Source organism: Protopterus annectens, chromosome 4.part1 (assembly GCF_019279795.1).
Source record: "Protopterus annectens isolate FY-2018-M chromosome 4.part1, PAN1.0, whole genome shotgun sequence".
Taxonomy (NCBI): domain Eukaryota; kingdom Metazoa; phylum Chordata; order Ceratodontiformes; family Protopteridae; genus Protopterus; species Protopterus annectens.
Genome location: NC_056734.1, coordinates 559,431,644 through 559,452,830, shown reverse-complemented (window position 1 = coordinate 559,452,830; position 21,187 = coordinate 559,431,644). Strand labels below are relative to the sequence as shown.

At 35.5% G+C, this 21,187-nt stretch overlaps 1 protein-coding gene across 1 annotated transcript in view; it reads left to right on the top strand.

Annotated features, from left to right (window-relative positions):
• Positions 1-21,187, top strand: part of SGPP2 (sphingosine-1-phosphate phosphatase 2) — a 1,416,879-nt gene that overhangs the window by 4,925 nt on the left and 1,390,767 nt on the right. The window lies entirely within an intron of this gene.

Below are 21,187 nucleotides of genomic sequence, written 5' to 3'. Positions count from 1 at the left end.
TGGTATAGGAGATACCATTGTGCAGTAGCTCTGAGCAAATCTGGGTATTACCATGGAGATTCTTTACATAACTATAGAAGGCCTTGTGGTTATCTTTACTATCTGCTGCAATTCTGTTTTCATAGCTAGCTTTAGAGAATTTGATGAGGGATCTCAATTTTTTGCTGAGGCTGATAAGGGCATTTTAACAGTATTCCACTCAGTTTCCTCCTTCTGTTGTAGAGTTTGTTTATGGCAGAGGACCACCAGATTGGCTTCCTTTTATTGGAGAAGAGAGTCTTGATTCTGTTGGGTATGAAAAAATCCATGCATTTGTCTACGTGCTTGTACAGTGTATTGGTGTATGATTCGGCAGTCATGCAACTATTCTCCATTTGCGTGGGTGCTGTGAAGTTAGCCACCTCTGTTTTTAGGAGCCCAAAGTTAGCTTTGGAGAAGTTTTTCATGGTGGTTACCTTTGCAGGGTGGGTGGGAGAGATGTGGATTTCAAGGTGATTAGTTTGTATTCGGATCTAACCAGGAAGGAGTTGACCATTGGTGTAGAGCAACGGTCGCCCATGTTAGTAATGACCTGGTCAAGGATGTTGCTACCTCTAGTGGGGGTAAGAACAAGCTGGTCCAGGGCATTGGAATTATTGAATTCCAGGAAACATTGGGCTAGTGTATTGGTACATGAGTAGTTTTCCCAGTTAATGGAGGGGTAGTTGAAGTCACTCAGTATGAGAGTGTTAGGTTGGACCCTAATATTCTCCAGGGTGCTTAGGAACGTGGAGTGTGAGTCTTGGGACATGGTTGGGGATCTGTAGCAGGCTATGACCTGAATCACTGTTTTACCCAATGTTAGCTGCACCTAAAGTATCTCTGATGCATTATGTTGGGCTACCAGTCTGGAGGTGTACACATCCTTTATGAATATGGAAACACCACCGCCTTTGGAGCTTTGGTCCAGGTTCTGAGGCCGAAAGGTGTGGAATGAGTTATAGTCTGGTAGTGCAGGGGGTGCTTTCTACTGTCTTGAACCAGGTCTCTGTTACAGCACAAATGTCAATGTTCTCCATTTTAAGGAGTGCTTCGAGCAAGTGCATTGTGAGATTTAGACTTCTAGCATTGAGCAGCATGTCCCTCAGACTGCATTTGTTTGTAGCTGTTATGGTAGTAATTTGGTCTTTGGAACACCACCTAAAAAAGGCACTATAGGGGTGGCATGAGCCTTGGCCAGTATCCAGAAGCCCAGGGGTGACAGATGCAGGCCATCTCTGGCAAAGCATCGCGGTGTGTCAATCGTGTCATCCCAGGCAGACAGGTACTGGATCCCCTTAGAATGACACCAGAAACATAGCCAGTTGTTGAAATCGATCATTTTCTGATTGTACTGTGGTATCATTCTGTGTGATGGTAGGAGGCTGCTCAGGGCTAGGGTCATACCCGCCTGGGCTTCATAATCCGAGAGCTCTTCCATGTCTCTTTTCATGTAGTTCTGGGAGGTACGTCTCTGGTCATTCACACCCACATGTACAATGACATTTGTACCTGTTGTTGAGGGACCTGAGTGCATGCATTATGTGGCAGATCGTGGCACCTGACAGGCAGCTGACTGTTACTTTCTCCTTATTCAACTTAGTGAGTGGGACATCAGTGTGCTCACAATCGAGTCACCTATGACTAGTGTGTTGGGCATGCTTTTTTGCCTTAGGGGCTTTAGTTGAGTGGCACACTGTTTAGGAGAGTTATGTGTCTCATGATTAGTGTTGTGTTGTGGTGGTTGAGTGTGTTTCTGCCTTGGAGGTCTCTGCTGTTTGGGTAGATTTTTATTGAGAGCCTCCTCGAAGGTGGGTGTGTGGTTTGTGTTTTTATGTGAAGGCAGTGCTGGTGTGTGTTCTGGAGGGCTATGTGTTCCATTTGGTGTGTGCAAGTGTTGACCTTCTCCACTTAACCAGCTATTCCGGTCTTGGCTGGAGAGTGCCCGGCTTCCAGTTGGGATATAGAAGTGCATCTCTCGCAAGTCTGAGTGTTAGGAGGTAAGAGAAGAGGGTTGTCCATGTATATGAAGCAGTTACCCAAGTTCACCAGGTTGATAGGAGAAAGCAAAGGGAGCTGAACTTTAGACATGCCTGGAGGGGTGGGCATTAATAATAAGTACTGGAGCTGTTTTCTTGTAGAATGTTTAGTGCTGGTAGCACTTTTGTGTGCTACAATAACTGCTACAAGAAGTCTGGTAAAGTGCTAAACTAATAAGGTAGTAAAAGTGCAGGAGAGGAGAGAACTAGCAGATCTAAGGAAAAATTTGAAAAGCAGACTTTTTGGCACAGCTCGGAGGTTTACAAACAGTCCTGGATACAGCAAATCTGTATCTGAACTAGACTAGTTACAGGAAAGGTGGGAAACAAGTGCAAAGATGGGCTTTTAAGCCAGAGAGTTGAAAGAGATGGAAAAACTGCCCAAAACAGCCAATAAACTACAATTTCTGGGCTAGAAACCACTCCTCTTGTGGTAGATAAGCTACCTAGTGCTTACCACTCCCACTGATAAGCTAGAAGGCTTCCCTCCAACACAGGAAGGCTTGGGGGGCTCAGAAGCTTACAAACAGTCTGGATACAGCAAATCTGTATCTGGACTAGACTAGTTACGGGAAAGCCGGGAAACAAGCACAAATGCAGGCTTTTAAACCAGGAAGTTAAAAGAGATGGAAAAAACTGCCCAAACTGCAACCATTACAGTTTCATGTTTGGGAGCAAGGAATTTGTTCACCCTGACACAGGTCATGTATTTTCTTTTAAGATATATGCAGACTGTAAGACAAGGGATCTCGTGTATCTAGCTGTATGTCAGAAATGCAGTTGCTTCTATGTTGGCAAAACAATAGAACACTGAGAGAGCATGTGAGGGAACTCATTTATGCCATCAGCAGAGAAGATGAGAGTAATGCTCTTGCAAGACATGTAATGCATACAGATACAACACACACGTTTCGGTTTACAGTGATGGAATTAATATACAAAACAGCGAGGTTAGGTGATGTCAGGAACCATACTGAGAAGCAGGAAGCTAGATGGATCCTGAGGTTATAAGCAGATAAGTTACACGGCCTAAATGATAGGGTTTCACTGAAACCCTCCTTAAAGATAGACCCCTTACTCACTAGTCACTTTTAATGGGCAGACCCCTATTTATTACCTTGGTAAACAAGTATGAATACATGTTTTTATAGGTTTACTATCAAAATGCCGCCATGCAATTGCAAGGCTATGAAGTATTCGAACAACATATGTTCGAATACTTCATAGTTCGGCAGGTTATGTGAGTGAACATTATTATTGCGAATGGACTGTGCATTCACAATTATAACGTTCGCTCATGTAAGAGGATCGCGGTACAGTGCGGTTAGGGAAATACATCCCTTTCCTCACTGTAGTGTGATCTCGGAGTTGGAATATTAAGTTGGGGGGGTGCAGGGGGGCTTGCCCCCCCTGCATAAATGTGAGTTTAGGCTAGTTAGGTAGGGAGTTAAGGGAAGGGTGGGAGTGCTGTTGATTTTTGACAATTAACGTCTGTTTTCGACATTAGGTACATATGGAAATGTGTACGTTCGGCGAAACACTTCGCTAATACGTACACTTTATTTTAACTTTCGACTTATTGATAGTAAACCGTTTTTATATATACACGAGTATGAAGTTTTTATGGAATAGCAGTTTTTATATGGAATAGCAGATTTATATGCTAATGAAATTTTACTGACATTATGAATGTTAAATGGCTAGAATAAACATGTTTTTAGATGTAGGACATTTACATGAATGCCCATATTTTATATGTCAATGGTTGTATCTTGTTATACATATTTTCTATGCACATTAGTGTGTGTGTGTGTGTGTGTATATTTGTTTTTATTACATGCACACATTTGCATATGCTTTCTATATGCATTGTTATGTGGTGACACACTACATTCTTCAGTATTGTAAGCATTACTAGGCAGAGATGATTTAATTGATTTTTGATTACTGTTCTGTTTGGAATTGAGTTTTAGGATTATAGATTTCCGTGTAAATATCTACAAATGAATTTACAATGTCACTATTTCTATACAGGATTTTCCCTTTATACTTTATGTCCTTTATATAGTTTGGTCCTTCTTTGATATTTATTAGTCTTGCCATAGTTTTGGATGGAGTTTGAGCCCATTCCGAGTATCTATGTAGAAGCTTTAATTCAGTCAAAGAGTAGTTTTGTTAGTGGAAGGAATATATTTCCTTCTGAATTCCGTGTAGTTTAATTTCCAAATCAGGGGAAAAATCTTTTTCCAGTTCTGTGTCAAATTTTTTAAACTCTTTTGTGAGGTTATTAATGTACAAACTCTCTTTTTTTTGAGAATGTTACTGTTTAGTGACCAAGTGAAAATCTTGCTGTCATAATTCCATTTTTGGTTAGGGTTAATGCCAAGTGATATATTCGAGTGATCAGATATAGATCTGGCCTAATGAGCAAAATTAGCAATTTTAGTCGACAAAGCATCTGAGATCAGGTAGTAATCAATCCTAGACCAAACCTTATGTGAGGCCGAATAGAAAGTAAATTTATTAGACTATTTAATTAACAGTTTAATTTATTAGATGGTTTTCATTTTGATAGGCTGCTGATCGACAAGTTATTTGATCAGTTGCCTTTTGATAATGTGAATATTTGTTATATGGATATACACCCATATATGTGTGTAGGTGTGTGTGTGTGTGTGTATATATATGGGTGTATGAATCTAATATGAATATATTTAGTCAAAGTAGAAGAGGAAATGGATGGCCGAAAATAAGATTCGGGTTGTGATTCCGATAAGTTCCTCCTCCATCTAAATGGAATAAGGATAATGAGATGAAGGACTTCTGAAATTATTCATAAGCTGAACCGTAACCAAAGTCCATGTGCGGTCAGAACAGGAAACAAAGGTGGAAAGTGTTCTGTAAGGTGATGCAATGTCTAGTAAGTGGATTCAGGTAAAAATTAACATAAATTAATACCCAATTGAATTCCACATGCAGTCTGAACAGGAAAAACATGGAAGGCCCTACCAGACAGAGCATGAAAGAAGGAAAAAAGGTTTAATATAAGGTAATACAATGTCAAAGTGATTAGTTTCAGTTGAAGAAGAACATAGGGCAAAACATAATTCAATGTCGTGTGGGGAAACTGGAAGAATGGTGGAAGATCGTTAATAAGATAGAACAGTGCCACAGTGATAATCTTGTAAAATAAAAATTGAATGCACTATAAGAAGTTTAATTTTAACTTCTGTGTTAACTTATTGGAAGTTACTGGCAAGTTGGTAGTTCTCTCAAAATCCTACACAAAAGGGTATTAAAGTTGAGGTTTAAGTTTCATTAGAGCATATACCAACAGATAACTGGAACATGATCCTTTTTTGCAAACTGTCAAGGTGCAATTGGAAATGAGCCCTAGAGTTTTCCCCTTGGGATGCCAGAGAAAAATTTAGAATCCTCTGAAAATTACATTGGATTGACAAAGTTTGATTTTGAACTGACGACTCTAAACAGCTAATTCAAAAAGGTTGAGACTGAGATTTAAATACTTTTAAGTCTGACTGCAAGCAATATTGAGCTTGGTAGCTTGACAACAGTCATGGCTTAGATCATCAGTGTCAGCGTAATTGATTCTGAACGTGGATAATAGAGGCTGGTGTTGAGAAGGACTTCAGCTGTTCCTGGGTGGTAAGGGCTGAGGTCATAAGAATGGTCTTGATCAACCAAAGTGTAGCTTTACCTTAACCCAAAGTCAACCTTGGGATTGAGAATGGTCAGCCCAACGGTTCTTTAGTTTGACATTCATCGTAGAATTAAGGTGGAAGTAAAAGGCCTCAAAAACTTACTAGGGTGATAGGGGATGAAAATCATCAGTATGGCAGAGGTCAAAATCTAGCTCTACTTGATGTCATGCTAGGGGATAAAAACAGTCAAAACCCCCCCAGACACACACACACAATCCTGAAGTTTGACGTTTGGCCTGAATGTGAGGTCAGAGTTGATGTTGACTTGACACTTAGGGTATCCTCTTCAAAAAACAAAAATGAAGTGAACAGCTAAAGAACTGTGCACAGGCTGAGTAAATATGTATGGCCACAATTGACAGTGAAGCCTCACCCACGCTAAAGAGGCCAAGTGAAAGAAGACCAAATAAACAAAAAGCTTCCAAATACTAACCGTAACAAACGTTTCAGTGGTCTGAAGCTACCAACAGGACAGGCTAAATGAATTGTGCATAATCTTCAAGAAACACCACCAAATACGTGCCCACTACATAGGGTACACTGGGATATGTAATTTCTATTCTTACTCTTATTGATATTTGTAAATATTTTTTCATGATTTTAGATTGTGTTGAGACTGAGATGTAATTTAAAGTTGTTTTAAAACAAACAAACAAAAAACAGAAAAAAGCTTAAAAAATGGTAGCCTGAAGCTATTTTCAGATTCAGACATATCTTACACATGGCAGAAGAGATGTGGAGGGGGTCCTTAGTTGCGTGGCAATACAGGTAAAAACAGTAAAGCAAAGTAGCCTGAAAAATCTTTAGATGCTGGATTAAGTTCTGCTAGCCTTAGTTCTGAAGGTAACACAAATAAAATTCTTCATCCCAGATCCAAGGTTTGGCTTAATAAGTTGTTCTTTTAATACTTCTTTGCAATCAGGTGCATTTATATTCTGCTGTCCTTCTGTGTTTACCCTGATTTTAAAAAATCAGTACTGGGTACTTAATGTTTAAGTGCACAAATGTTTGGACTTCATTGGGTCTTCTCTGAAAGAGAAGTCAACCCCTGGATGGAGGCTATTCTTACCTAATATGGAGTAATGTTGTAGACCATCTTGAAGAACTTTATCATCTTCTTTTATTAAAGCAATTATATTGCCAATTTGAAGTCACCAGCTGAGAAATGTAGTCTGAAAGGAGATTTTTGGCACAGAGGTTTGTAGGACACATTGACAATAGATAGATATTTTTGATCCTGTTTTGTTGTGTCCTGTTGCATACCTGTATTTTATTCATTTAGCTTTGTATGGATTTAATATTTTAATGCTTTTAATTTAATTATTTTCTTTTGTGTGTATGTGGAGTGGGGACACTTGGCTCTGTGCCTTTAAAAATATTTTTTTTTGTTTTACTTGTGATGTCATACATGCAAGTTTGGGAACATGTAGATCAGTCTTAATCCCTTCTGTGACAAACGTACTGACATGACCCCTGTTACAGAAGGTAAAACTATTTTATTTTTCAGTCCTGTACCTCTTAAGTGTAACTGCTCTGGAAACTGTACATTCTGATGCCAATTTTTATACTGTATACTTTCCCCTTTCCTGTCTTTTGAGATAGATGTTTATAGAGGTTATCTGCAAGGAAACTACTAGCTGTTACTTTGTAGTTCTATTTCATTTAGTATTTTAATAAGACTTGGTGTTACTGCTGTCAAGTAGCTGGGTAGGGGTACCCATTCATAATGCAAGAAATTGAAATGTTCTACAAGAGGGTTTGTATATAGGAAATTGTGAAAATGTAAGAATTTGCAAATGGATTGTTCAGGTAGCAGAATACATTGTGACTGTCGTTGCTGAAATGTGAAACCCATGTTTAAGAAAGATAAACTGTAGGAATCAAATGTTAAACTTGAAAGTTTGTATTTTGATATGGAAGACCATACAATCTGAAATGGTGGATATTGTGATGTTTGAGAAAGGATGAACTATGTTGATGAACTATGCTGATGTATGTTGCAAATGGAAGCTGAAAATTGCTATGAAGTATGACATGCCTCTCAACTGTCCAGATTTATACTTCACATTTTTGGTCAGTTTATCATAGAATTTCTGGTTTTCTGGCAAATTGTTACAGAATGAAGTCACTAAATAATGACAGACGCTTGAGTTGCAGACTTCATATCCTAAACATTCTAATGCAAATACTGTGTCCTCTAGAACATAAGTTCTAGCGCAAATTCTGTTATTCTGTCAACTTTCTGCCTTCATCCCATATTATTTTTGGCTTTGAACAGAATACTTGTACCAAGAGCTTGAGAGGCATTGGAGTGACATTCAGCATTACTACAGGCAGCTGTCGCTGATATTATTTTTTTTAATAATGGGAATATATGAAGGAATTTGTGAATGCCATGAAATATTGAACACAACTGCACAAATATCTTTATTTACATAATATCTAACACTTTAGTGGTACAGAGAGTGCAGCTGTGCAGTCCGTCCAGTGCCGAACTGTCTCATATGACCTACAACAGAATGTGATCAGAGCTATGAGGAATGCCTGGGTGCTATAGGAAAGTGTAATACACAGGATCCTATCTTCCCTGTTTGCATTCTTCATGTGCTGTGCAGTCATTTACTATTACTAGAACACTTTGTGGATGTCATATGCACAGTTCTGTTTATGCTTTTCCTGCAGAGCATTATCCTGTTGCATTTTAAGATGTTATTAGTTCCTTGGTACTCCAAATCTTGGATGTCATATGCACAGTTCTGTTTATACTTTTCCTGCAGGGCATTATCCTGTTGCATTTTAAGATGTTATTAGTTCCTTGGTACTCCAAATCTTGGGTGAAGAGGCAAGTGTCAATTTTTCTGTTTTGATCTTTTGTTCACCCATGTTTTAGACACCTGTACATGTAGTTATCCTCGAAGTATCTTTGTAGCTGAGATACCCTGGATGGAACATGGGCATGTCTCGCAGGCCCATGGTATTTTATTAGTTGGCAGGAAGCATGGTGTAATCAATTTCCTATGCCTCAAGGCAAATTTGACATCAGAGCCACTCAGTATTGATGGTCACTTCTTTTGCATTTGGTTCCATGTGTTTTGTGCCAGATGGAAATGGCATCCAAGAAAGCTTGAGATGGGGAAGTACTTCCTAACACTGTTAATAGCTGTTTTTTTTTTTAATTTGTATTGATGTACTGAGGCTAAGTGTTCATCTCCATGGATTCTACTAGCTCAAGTAACTCAGACAAGATGTTATATCTAACCTTATTCTTTGATTAACATGAGAGCTATGGTAAGGGGAAGCACACTATGGTTTTCTTCCTTGCCAATATCTCTGAATGGAATATAGCTGTTGACAAATTTGCCCTATTGTAGGATCTACATTTTCCATGGTTGACCCTCTCTACACCAACCCACACACAAACACACACACAGAAAACTTTCCATCAATTGCATCCACTTCACTGGCCCTCTTTACCTTAGTTATCTGATTTGTTAATATAAGCAATGGCACAGTAATGTATTTCAGCCTTTTGCTGATGGGCACAGGCACTGCAACTCACTGTGAACTCCCCCCCCCCCCTTGCATACATGTGCATACATAGTATATCAGAAAGTATGTAGAGACCTACAGACTGTCTGGCATAGGCACTGCAGGAGACTGTGGACAAATTGCTGTTCAATTTAACTGTATTTGTTTAATGACTTTTTTCAACTGCACTTGCATACATGCCCAAGTCTCACCTCCCATTTGCAAGCATTATGATTTTTGATTCAGGCTGCCTCAGACACCTATCATCTGTTGCAGCCTGTGCTTTATGGGAAAGACTGCTCACTGTTGAAACATTGTTTCTACCCCCAAAACTGAAGTTTGACCTGCAAAAAGCTATAATTGCATGATTCTCTATGGAGGCATAAAGGTAAATGCTGGGCTGTTTTAAAACTAGACCTGCTGAGTCAGATGACTTTTTTCTGTATAGAGATCCAGACTTGCCACAAGCACTATGGATTCATGGAGATCCATGAAACAGGAAAGTCAAGGGCTATAGCCCACAGTCCATTACTATGAATTGCCCATGCTGGGCATCTGTAATTCTTTTAATGTCTATCTGTCTCTGGGCATGCCTTTTAAAGTGTTTGAGCCCTTTTTTGTCACTGCTGTGGCTGAAATTGTCTTCTCTGTCAGGGGTTTGTGAGCCATTTCTGATGTATCATTTGCTTTGTATTCTATCATGGTGGTCATACTACATGACCTTCCCAGCACCTGTGACCCTGCAGCACTACATTGGTGTCTGTGTTCTGTTTTAGTGATTACTACAGCTATGTGTTGTTACTAGAATATAGATTTCACAACATGACCTTCATATTAAGAACAGCACCCAAAGAATACATGAAATTTTAAGTAGGGAATCATGGAGTTTTTAAGAACCCTTGCATTGCGTGATATGAATTTGGTTCAAACTATATTTTTATTTGAATTTAAATGTTTGGAAGAAGCCAGACATTGGTAATACTTCATCTGAAATGCAAATGTTTGTTAGTAAGTTCTAATCCAGACCTTGGCTTCAACAGACTATAGCCACTCTCATTTACCACAGTGATTGGTATACTTGAAATCTAAGTATGCCTGGTTTTATGTTCCTGACCTGGACTTCCTTTCTGTTTTGTTTTTTGTTTTTCTTGCTCAGATTATTGTCTCCCTTGTATATTTTGTTTTTCTGAGTTTTCACATTTACTATTTGATGTAGACTATTAATCAGACTGTTAAATCTTATCTTTTGAAACTGTCTTTTTTTTTACATTTTACTAATTTAACCTTGTTTCTATTTTTTCTCTCTGAAGCATTTGTATCTTTTGAATTTAGATATTCTTATAAACTTATTTGGATTTTTTACAGTTAATACATTTTTATACCTTTGTGCGTTACATTAATTACTGCTTGGGGAGAGTTACAATCACAATTCTATTCTTCAACACTTTTTTCTGTCATATATTATTAATATGTTACACAAATGATATACTGTTGCAGTGATTAGCATTGCTGCCCCACAACACCTGCTTGTCCAGTTAATTTCCTGGGTGTGATGCCTTCTGGGCAGTGCCTGCATGACATCTTTATATTTATGTGGATTTTGCTCATAGGTTCATATACAAGTACTGGGCTAACTGCCTTTTCAGGACATTTTAAGCCTAGGGGATCTCTTCGAAGTTGAGAATCAAACCCTATACCTTGTGCCTGTGAGGTGAATGTCTTACTCATTATGCCACTCGCAGTCTAGTGCCTGTTTTCTCTTACATCCTTAAGTCACGTTGTATATGAATTGGTGATCCTCCAAATGGTCCACAGGTCTTCATATGGTGTGAAAGAGTGGGTGCCTGTGCATGTCCTGTGATGGACTGGGGTCCTAACAGGGATTCATTTCATAACCTGTACTCACTGTGGGCAGCATTAGACTGTGGCTTCCTTATGACTCTAAAGAGGAGAAAGCAAGTATCGGAAAATTAATTAATCAGTGATTGTTCTTTTATAACTTTTTTGTATTCATGCCATATTATGCAATATAATGCAGTGTTGATTGTCTAACAGAGTTGTTTGTACTTCTGAAATCAGTCCCAAAATCTGGTCAGATTAGGGTGATTCTCTCAATGCCAGAAGTCTAAACAATAACTTGCCTGATATCGAGGCACTCCTACATTTGGGGAAAAAAAAACATCCATGTCTGCATAGTTATAAGACTTGTTTGTGTTAAGAGCACTCTCTGTATATTTGTGTTTACTTCTTTGCATTTCTTCAGACCCAATGGTTACCATGATGGTCTTCATATATGTGTGAGAGCATGTTACCTGCAAGCAGCTCTCTAGGGACCCACAAACTGAAATTGTTGAACTACAGATCAGTCAAGATAGGATTAGTTATCAAATAATCTCTAGTTACAGAATAACTTTGTACACTAATGACCATGTAAGATTCCTTGGCGTTCTAAAGGATTTCTGTAGTATCAGAATCTCCATTATTTTGGGTGACTTTACCCTTCAGTAAACTGGGGCATCTATACCTCGAATTTAGAATATGCCTCCAAATGACTAGATTTTATCGACTGCTCTGGAAAGTTTTTTTTTTTGTTTATAAACAAACCTACTAGAGCATACAGCATTCTTTTTTTTTTTAAAACAAGTTTATTGTTTTAACATATAAGAGAAATATCATAACAATTTTATACAAATAATTAAAAATAGGTATTATTATAATATTCAACAAAACAACTAAAGTATTTACAAAGACATCCACTACAATCAGATCAATTAATTAAACTAAAATACTGTGCTATTGAAATTAGAATTTTTTTAACAAATTTTGTAAATTATCCCATACAATAAAATGTGATGTTTTTCTAGTTGTTCTCATTCTAATTGTGCTTATTTCCATATGACACATTATATTCATAACATTTTAAATTCATTGAACGAAGGAGGTGTATCTGGAATCCAATTTCTAGTTATTATTTTCCTAGCCACTGCTAGGATAGACCATAACAAGGGGAGCTTAATCTTTTAACACATTGAGGTACAGGTGTGTTGAATAATATAAGAGACTTAGAAATAATGAAATTATCTGTAAAAAGAGCCTGCAAAATTCATTAATTGACTTCCAGTATTCTTTCAACTTCATACAGTCATAAAACATATGAGCCCAGTCAGCATTAATTTCTACATTACATCTCTTACATAGATTATCTTTATTATTAATTTTATTCATCATCAAAGGTGTATAAAAAGATCTATGTAAAATTTCCATGTATAAAGTCTCCAGACAATGGAAGATGTAGTTCTATAAGCAGATTCCAATATATATTGTTTATCTTGTTGAGTTGGTGGGTCCCCATTAATAGAGGTGAAATAATTCCAGTATGAATCTACATTGTAAAAGTTTCTTGTCTGATAAAGGTAAACTTTCATATATACATAAAATTATCAGAAACTTTATGCTGTAAATTTATTATCAAGTAATCAATCAGTTTTGGAATAGATTCTTTAACTGTTATAGACATTAGATCTATTCTATCAATGAGATGTTGTCTAAAGATCTGAACCTCTAACCAGCAAGTTTCTCTTAGATCAAATTCTTGTTTTAAGAAATCTAGATTTTAACTTTATTATCAGATATCAGCTGATACCAGTACTTTAGATTATTATCTATAGCTAAATGAGCTCCTTCAGAAGTAGATGACATAAGCATACCCTGAGTATAAATTATAGGAATACAATAAAATTCCATTCCCTATACTTAGGGTGCATGAATATAAAGTTACGATAACTAATAATAATATTTAATGGGTAACAGACCATATGTTTAGGTGTAATAGGTGAAGTACAAAATTCCTTTAGCAACCACAACATGGAGTTATTTATAATCATATTTTTATGTGTTAAGGAGATTTTCATGAAGTGCATACTAATTAGCTCCCAATAATCTTTCCATTTTGTGACATATGACCAATCTATTAATAAAGTAATAACTTTTATAATAGAAGAGATAATATATAAATTAAAGTCTGGAAAAGAAATACCCCTTGAGACCAGCTATTAGTATGTTTCTTTAATGCAATCCTAGGTCTATTAGGTGCCCATAAGAAATTTAACATTAGTGTATTCAGTTTCTTGATAGTTATTTTTGTAGGTGAAAGTATTATTGATTGTATTAAGTATAAAATCTTGGGGAATATTATCATTTTAATAATTGTAAGTCTCTCCTCCATAGTAAAAACATATTATTCCAGGTATTAAAAGATTTTGTATATTAAGAAAACAGGTATTATAGTTATTATATATAATAGATTTAATATCTTTAGATAGTATTATACCTAAATAAGTTATCTGACCTGAGTTGGGTACATATTTAGTAAAATCACTAATGAGAGTAATTTTCGTGTATATATAGGTAGTATTTTAGTTTTTCTTCATTGAATATTAAACCAGAAATACTTTTAAAATTCATCATTTTATCAAATAAAGACTGCATAGAAGAATTAGATCCTGCTGATGTAATTAGAACATCATCTGCAAAAGTTGAATTTTTGATGTTGTATTTTCTTCTATTTCAAAACCCTCTATGTCAGTACTGTTTCTAATCAAATTAGCCCAAGGCTCCATTACTAAAGTGAATAATAGTGGAGAAAGTGGACATCCTTGCTTTGTACCTTTAAGAATGGGTATTTTTTGTGAAACATATGTTCCTACCTTAATATAAGCCAGTTCCTTTGTATAAATGCTCAATTAAATTTACAAATGCATCAGAGAAATTTGTGCACTTCAGTAAGGTAAACAGATAGTCCCAACTTACTGAATCAAATGCTGAACCTATATCAAGACTAATAAGTGTTAAATCTTTCTTTTTCCTATTTGCAAAATCAATTAATGTTAAAGTTCTTCTTATATTATCAAAAGTATTTCTATTTACAATGAAGCCCATCTGATCTATGTCTATAATGCCGGGATAATTGTCTTCAATCTATCAGCAAAAATACTCATAAACATTTTATAATCAACATTAAGTAATGAGATGGGTCGATATGAAGAACATCTAGTTGGATCTTTATTAGGTTTTAAAATTGGTGAAATAAATGTATATTGCCAAGATGGGGGGGGTTATTAACTCAGTTTGGGCCAGAATAAAAACCTTATGTATTAATGAATATGTAGTTTTAGAAAGGATTTTATATATCTCTGGTATAATACCATCATTACCCGGTGCTTTGTTTGATTTAAGCTTATTTATTTGTGTAATAACTTCTGCATATGAAATACTCTTGTCCAATAGTTTAATCTGTTGTTTATTGCTTTTTATTCATGTTTGTGGTTATAAACTCCTTTATTTTATCTTTAGGTTCCATGTTAATGTTGTTATGGTTAATCTTGTGAAAGTGATTTCTAAATTCATCCAGTATTTCTGGTATACTAGAAACATTCTTCTTTTCCTTAGAGAAAAGATTTCTTTGATATGGTTTTGTTTATTCAATCTTTTGTTTTATTTTTAAGTCTATGTAAGAATTTGGGGCTTATTGAATAAGACAAAAACTTGTATTTCTAAAGTTAGTTTAACTTTATGAGTTAAAATTTCTTTGTATTTCTCATTTAGTTTGTTTATTTCTTCAATAACTTTCTTGTCCATAATAGTTTCTTTATTATTATGTTTATAAGAGTCTAGTTTACTTTGAATATCTAACAATTCCTTATCCCAAGATTTCCTTTTGTTATTATACCATCTGATACTTTGTCCATATAGATATGATTTTAAGGCATCCCAAACATAGACAATGGAGACTTCAGGAGTATTATTTATGTCTAGAAAATGTTGTACTTCTGAAAGTATATATTCTTTATAGTCTTTTAGCTGAGTTAAGTATGCTGGTATCCTTTTGATCTGAACATTATGAGTATTTTTATCATGAATTCAAAAACAATTGAGTTATGATCAGATATAGGACATGAAATGATTTTGGAATTAATTAAATCTGTTACCATCTGGTTAGAAATAAAGACCCTATCTATTTTTGAATAAGTTTTGTATCTGTTAGAAAAAAAGGCATATGGTAATGATTTTGACTCTATCTGATTATTAATATCATTCAAATGATAAGAATTAGCAAAATCATTTAAATGTTTTGCATTAGATGTAATTCTTCTTTTCTTTATAGTGGTAGTATCACTTTCATGTAGTATACAATTAAAATCACCAGCTAAAATAATATTCCCTATAGAGAATGATATGATCTTATCAATATGATGTTTCACTTTATTAATACCAATTCCAGGTATCCAGTATACATTAATTAAAGTGTAAGTCTTCCCATTAATTTGTATTGTAACCATACAAAACATTCCTTTGTCATCCTGATAAGACTTAATGGTTTTAGGAATGGGCATACTTTTATTCCATAAAATAGCCACTCCTCTTTTTTTCTGAGTGTGCTCTGAACTAACCAATACTGCATACTTATTAGTGGCTAGTTTATCAATATCTTTTTTCAAGAGATGGGTTTCTTGCAGGAAGACTAGATTGGCCTTGTGTAGATTAATGTATCTTATTAGGCTTGCCCTTTTACACGGATTATTCAATCCATTAATGTTTAAAGAAATTCCTTTTAAAGATATCATTTGGCATTTTAAAACTCAAGAATCTTATGATCGAAATAACAAATAACAAGATAAATAATGTTACATCTCCTCTTTTAGGTGTACCTTTAAATATAGCTGTATTTATTAAATCTCTTATGGGATGTTGTATAGGATTCAATTTTGTTTGTAGTGACAATGAGTGTACAAAATATATTGTGGATGTCAAAACTATATACATATAACAATGAACAAGTGAAAATAATGTAAGGATTAAACCTTGCATCCCGCCTGAGTTGAAAACTCCAACTTAGAGCAGTATTTACTACTCAAGTTAACCCCTACCCTAAGCAGCAGTACCTCAGCTACCACCTTATCAATTTAATACTAGTTATATTTAACTGAGGTTAACAGTTTTCAATTCAATTATCTATCAAGACAAAACCACACATTTGGTAAAACAGCATCATATAAACTAAAATAAACTTTTTTTTTTTTTTTTTTTAAACTGTTCATACTATTATATAGATCTATGTAATATATAACACTTGAATTCTAATAGCATTCAAATAATCTTAATGTTAGAAATCAAGAGGAGAGAAAATTATGTTCTAACATTCATTTAAATCAAAACTTTGGCTAATATGTTTCAGACATTACATGCTTTAAGTTCCATCTATTTTCTGTCATGTGAATTCTATCAACAGCTTCCAAAAATTTCTTGAATTGTTTGTATATGAGCATTTACTTAAACTCATTATTGTCAATAGAGTAAAATATTGTATTCATAAAAATTATTATAAATCATATTGCATAGTTATGCAGATTCTCAGAAACACCTGCGTTACCTAAAAAAAAAAAAAAAAAAAAAAAGCCATCACACACATAAACACAGACACACACACATACATATACACACACACATATACACACACACACACACACACACATATACACATACGCATATATACATAGATACACACACACACACACACATATATATATATATATATATATATATATATATATATATATATATATATATGATCTCACTGAGTTGTGTGTTAGTAGAGCACTATCCTACTTGCTGTCCCTAGAATAAATCTGTCTGCTTTATACAAAATAATGCACAGCAAACACATATTGGTAACCAGATTTTACAATCATGCTAACCTACTGCTTTAAAATATATCACATGACATTTCTTCCAGAATAGAGTTATAAGATTATTTATGTTTGTCAATCAGATGAATTAAATGAGTTATAGTAAAGTATATGTTTGGAACACAAATTTTTAACACAGATTATTATGCTGCTGTTAAGTAGATTTTCAAAAACATTTAAATAAATGTTTCATTTTTATGCCTTCTAAAATAAGACATTTACTTACTACAAGAAACTGCATCATTTAAACTCATTATAACTGACATATTTTATGAACAGAGTATTTTTCCTGAATCTGTGGTGTGTCAGTGTGATAACCTTGTCAATGTTTATACTAACTGCTTTCAGTTTCTCTGTGAGAATTCTGTGATTTGAAGATTCTGAGGTAACTCAAGGACATTGTGCATAAGACAGCCCACATCCCAGATTGTCTCTCTTAACATTTTGGTGGGGAAACTTATTAAAAACTAGTGACAAACATTCATTTAGCAGTGTAAATGCATCTAAACATGACAGAACCTCCACAATGTATTCCACAGATCATCACAGCCTCTATGCAAGTGAAATTAAACTCAAAATTACCAACAAGCAATAAAACTCAGCATTCTTCTCCCAACTCAATTTTCATAGAAATCCTATTATTCACTGTGCCCACACAGTCTAAAACATTTCTATATATTAATAAAGAAAAGAAAAAGAGAGTAGAAAATAAAAGAGAGTGAGGCAGAAATAAAAAAATGTAAGAGAAAGCTGTAAGAAGTATATACAATGGAATGTTACTTACTGTTTATATTAATAGAGTTAAAAATAAAACATATTATTTACTCTTATTTAGTTCTGATTATTATTAGTTAAAACATGACAGATTATTTACAAACAATAATCAAGAAAGTATAATTAGAAATAGCATTTGAAGAACTTATAAACTTTTACAAGAAATAAATATGTTATTATTCTATTAATGATATTTTCATTACTGTTCTCTCCCTGCCCTCCCCCACCCTTTACCCACTACATAATCTAAATAGAATGTCATTGTTTAAACAAAGAAAATAATAAAAAAAGAAGGAAAAAAAAGGTAAAGATAAAAAAATGTATCAAATTACTAACCTTACTTTTTTCAGAAAGAAAAACAAATCGAGTCACAGCCTGCCATTAAATCCTCAGGCATTTTGACTGGTTATGAAACAAAACATTTCTTTGCACATAGAGAATAACTTTGATTAAATCTTTTCCAAAATATTTGTGGCTTTCTGGAAATGCAGGAACTATATTCAAAAAGATTAATAATGAACTAAAATGATGAGAGAGAAAAAACAATATAACAAATCATTTGTTTTTTAGTCTCTTCTTCTTCTCTGAAGTCTTCCAGGAAGCTTCAGTTGCCAATCTCTTTAATGAAGAACTAGCCCATTCCATTTCTTCTATTTTATCCAAAATCCTTTTTTCTTTGACAAACAGTAAAGCAGAGTCTAAATCATCGAAGACCTTAGGACCATCAGGAAGGAAGATTTTAAGCTTGGCAGGAAACAGAAGGTATGTTTTAAACTGTGCTTTTTAAGCTCCCTTATTAGTGGCAGAAAAACTTTTCTTTTAGCAATTACCATGGAAGAATAGTCATTGTCAAAACGCACAGTTGTCTCATTAAACTTAACAGGAGCTTTAGCCCAAGCAGATTTAAGAACCATCTCTTTATCAAAAGATGATAGAAATCTAACTATAACTGATCTAGGATAGTTTTGTTAGAGTTAGTATTAGCTATAGATCTATGTGCTCTTTCGATACCAAAAGAGAATGCTTCTGGTAAATCTAAAGTTTTAGGGAGCCATGTTGTTAAAAAGAAGTAATATTGTTACCTTCAATATTTTCTGGCAGTCCACAAATCCTAATGTTATTGCCTAGATCTATTTTCCAGGTCATCCAGCTTTGTTTGTAAATGTGTATTTTGTTTCAGCAGAAACTCAATGTTGATTTCCTGTTCTTGTATTTTATTTTCCATGTCATTCACAGCTTCTTCTATGCCTGTCATCTGGATCTTCTGTTGTTGCAGGTCCATATGTAACAAGTCTATTTGTTTTGTAGTTTTTCTATGAAAGTGTCTATTTTAGTATCCATTTTATCCATCTTAGCAGTAAGTTGCTGGGCTATAATTATCAGAGACTGAAGTTCTTTCTTGATGCTGGAGTCTTGAGAATTTGTCTTACTGGAACTCATTTCAGACTGATAAACTGACAGGAAAATTTCCAAAGTAATTTCTGACAGGAATATTATTAAGATTTCCTTTCTTTTTTAGATATAGTTCAAGAACTATATAAAACAAACATATTTAGAAAGAAAATTACTTCAAGAATTAATTTTTTAAGTAATTAATTCCTGTCAATGTAATGAAATTGGTGGAGCTGAAGAAATCTGCTGCTATCCTGTGTTCATCCTTGGCCACGCCCCCAGCATACAGCATTCTTGACTTGATTCTTACAAATATGGTTGCATGCCATTCCACTCTGTTATCTCAGCAGGTGGCTTTATTGTAACTAACGTAAAGTACAGTTGTGTAAAATCTTACCATAATGGTAGAGGTCCTTGCCTTCACCACTGTAGTATTCATTACAAATGGGGGGATTCCCTGCCATGAAGCCCACCGTCCTGCCAGTTTACCAGAGTCTACCATTGATTTAAGATACGTTGAACATCACCTATACACTCCTTGCGTAGCATAGGGCATAAAGATGACATTCAGATGTACCATCCTCAGAGCTGATTGCCCCAGTAGGAACAGCAGTCCAAGGAAAACCAAGGAGAACCTGCACATCCAGGAAGGGAAAAAAGACTAGGGGGATGGAGGAAGGTACTGAATACTGCAGCGGTGAAGGCAAGGACATCTACCAGTATGATGAGATTTCACACAACTGTACTATGTCCTAACATTCACCACTGCAGTATTCATTACAAATGGGAGAGTGCCAAAGCTCAAGAAGAAACTTGGAAGGAGGAGGAAGCAGCAGCAAAGCCCACTAAGAAGCCATGAAGAATGGCATCAGCAAAACCAGCTCTAGCTCTGGACATACCATTCAACTGGTAATGTTTGGTGAAGGTATGCACAAAGTCCAGGTAGCAGCTTCAAGAATAGAATTAGTGTCTAAGCCACAGCTCTAGTAGAATGAGCCTTTACAGAATAAGGAAGGCTCTCACCATGAAAAGTGTAACAAAAGGAAATAGCCTTTGAAATCCAAGAGGAAATAGTTTGTTTAGAAACAAGTCCTAGGATGAAATGAAACAAACAACTGGTCAGATTTCCTGATAGACAGTGATTTTATTTGGATAAAACTAAAGCTCTGCACATATGCAGCACCCCTCTTGGACTGCAGAGAGGGGAAAAATGTAGGCAAGTGAATAGACTGATTAAGTGACAACTCATTAACCACCTTGGGCATGAAAGAAGGATTAGTATGCAAGGACACTCTGTCCTCATGAAATATCAAAAAAAGGTAGATAAGCCATAAAGGCCTGCAACTTAGATACCAATCTGGCAGAACTAAGTGCTAACAAAAAACAGTCTTCCAAGAACAATGTTGTAAGGAAGCTGAAACAGCAGGCTCAAAAGGAGCCTGACTCAATTTTTCCAGAATGAAATTAAGATCCCAGGGAGGAGGAACAGACTTCCAGGGAGGTCTAATATTAAGGGTGCCTTTAAGAAACTGCATGGCCTCAAATCTAGAAGCTAATGATGAAGTTAAAGGCAGACAAGCAGAAAGAGTTGATAAGTGGGCCTTAATAGAAGAATAGGCCAAACCAGCATTTAGCAACTCACACAAATAAGAGAGAACCAAAGGAATATCCACAGAAAGTGGATCCAGGTCATGAGAAAGACACCAGATAGAAAACCTCTTCCATTTAGATAAGTAGGCTTTCCTAGTAGTAGGTTTCCTGGCCTCCTGCAGGACCTGTGGAACATTTTCAGAAAAAAGGTGTCTATGAGGGATCAAAACCCTGTCACCCACAGTGTTGGTTAAAGCGTCGACAGGTGGGGATCGATGAGAGACCCCTTGTCTTGTGTGAGGAGATCCACTCTGCGAGTTAACTTGATCCACCTTATGAGATAACTTGTGACTGCCCTTGGCTAGATGCAGAAGAAGAG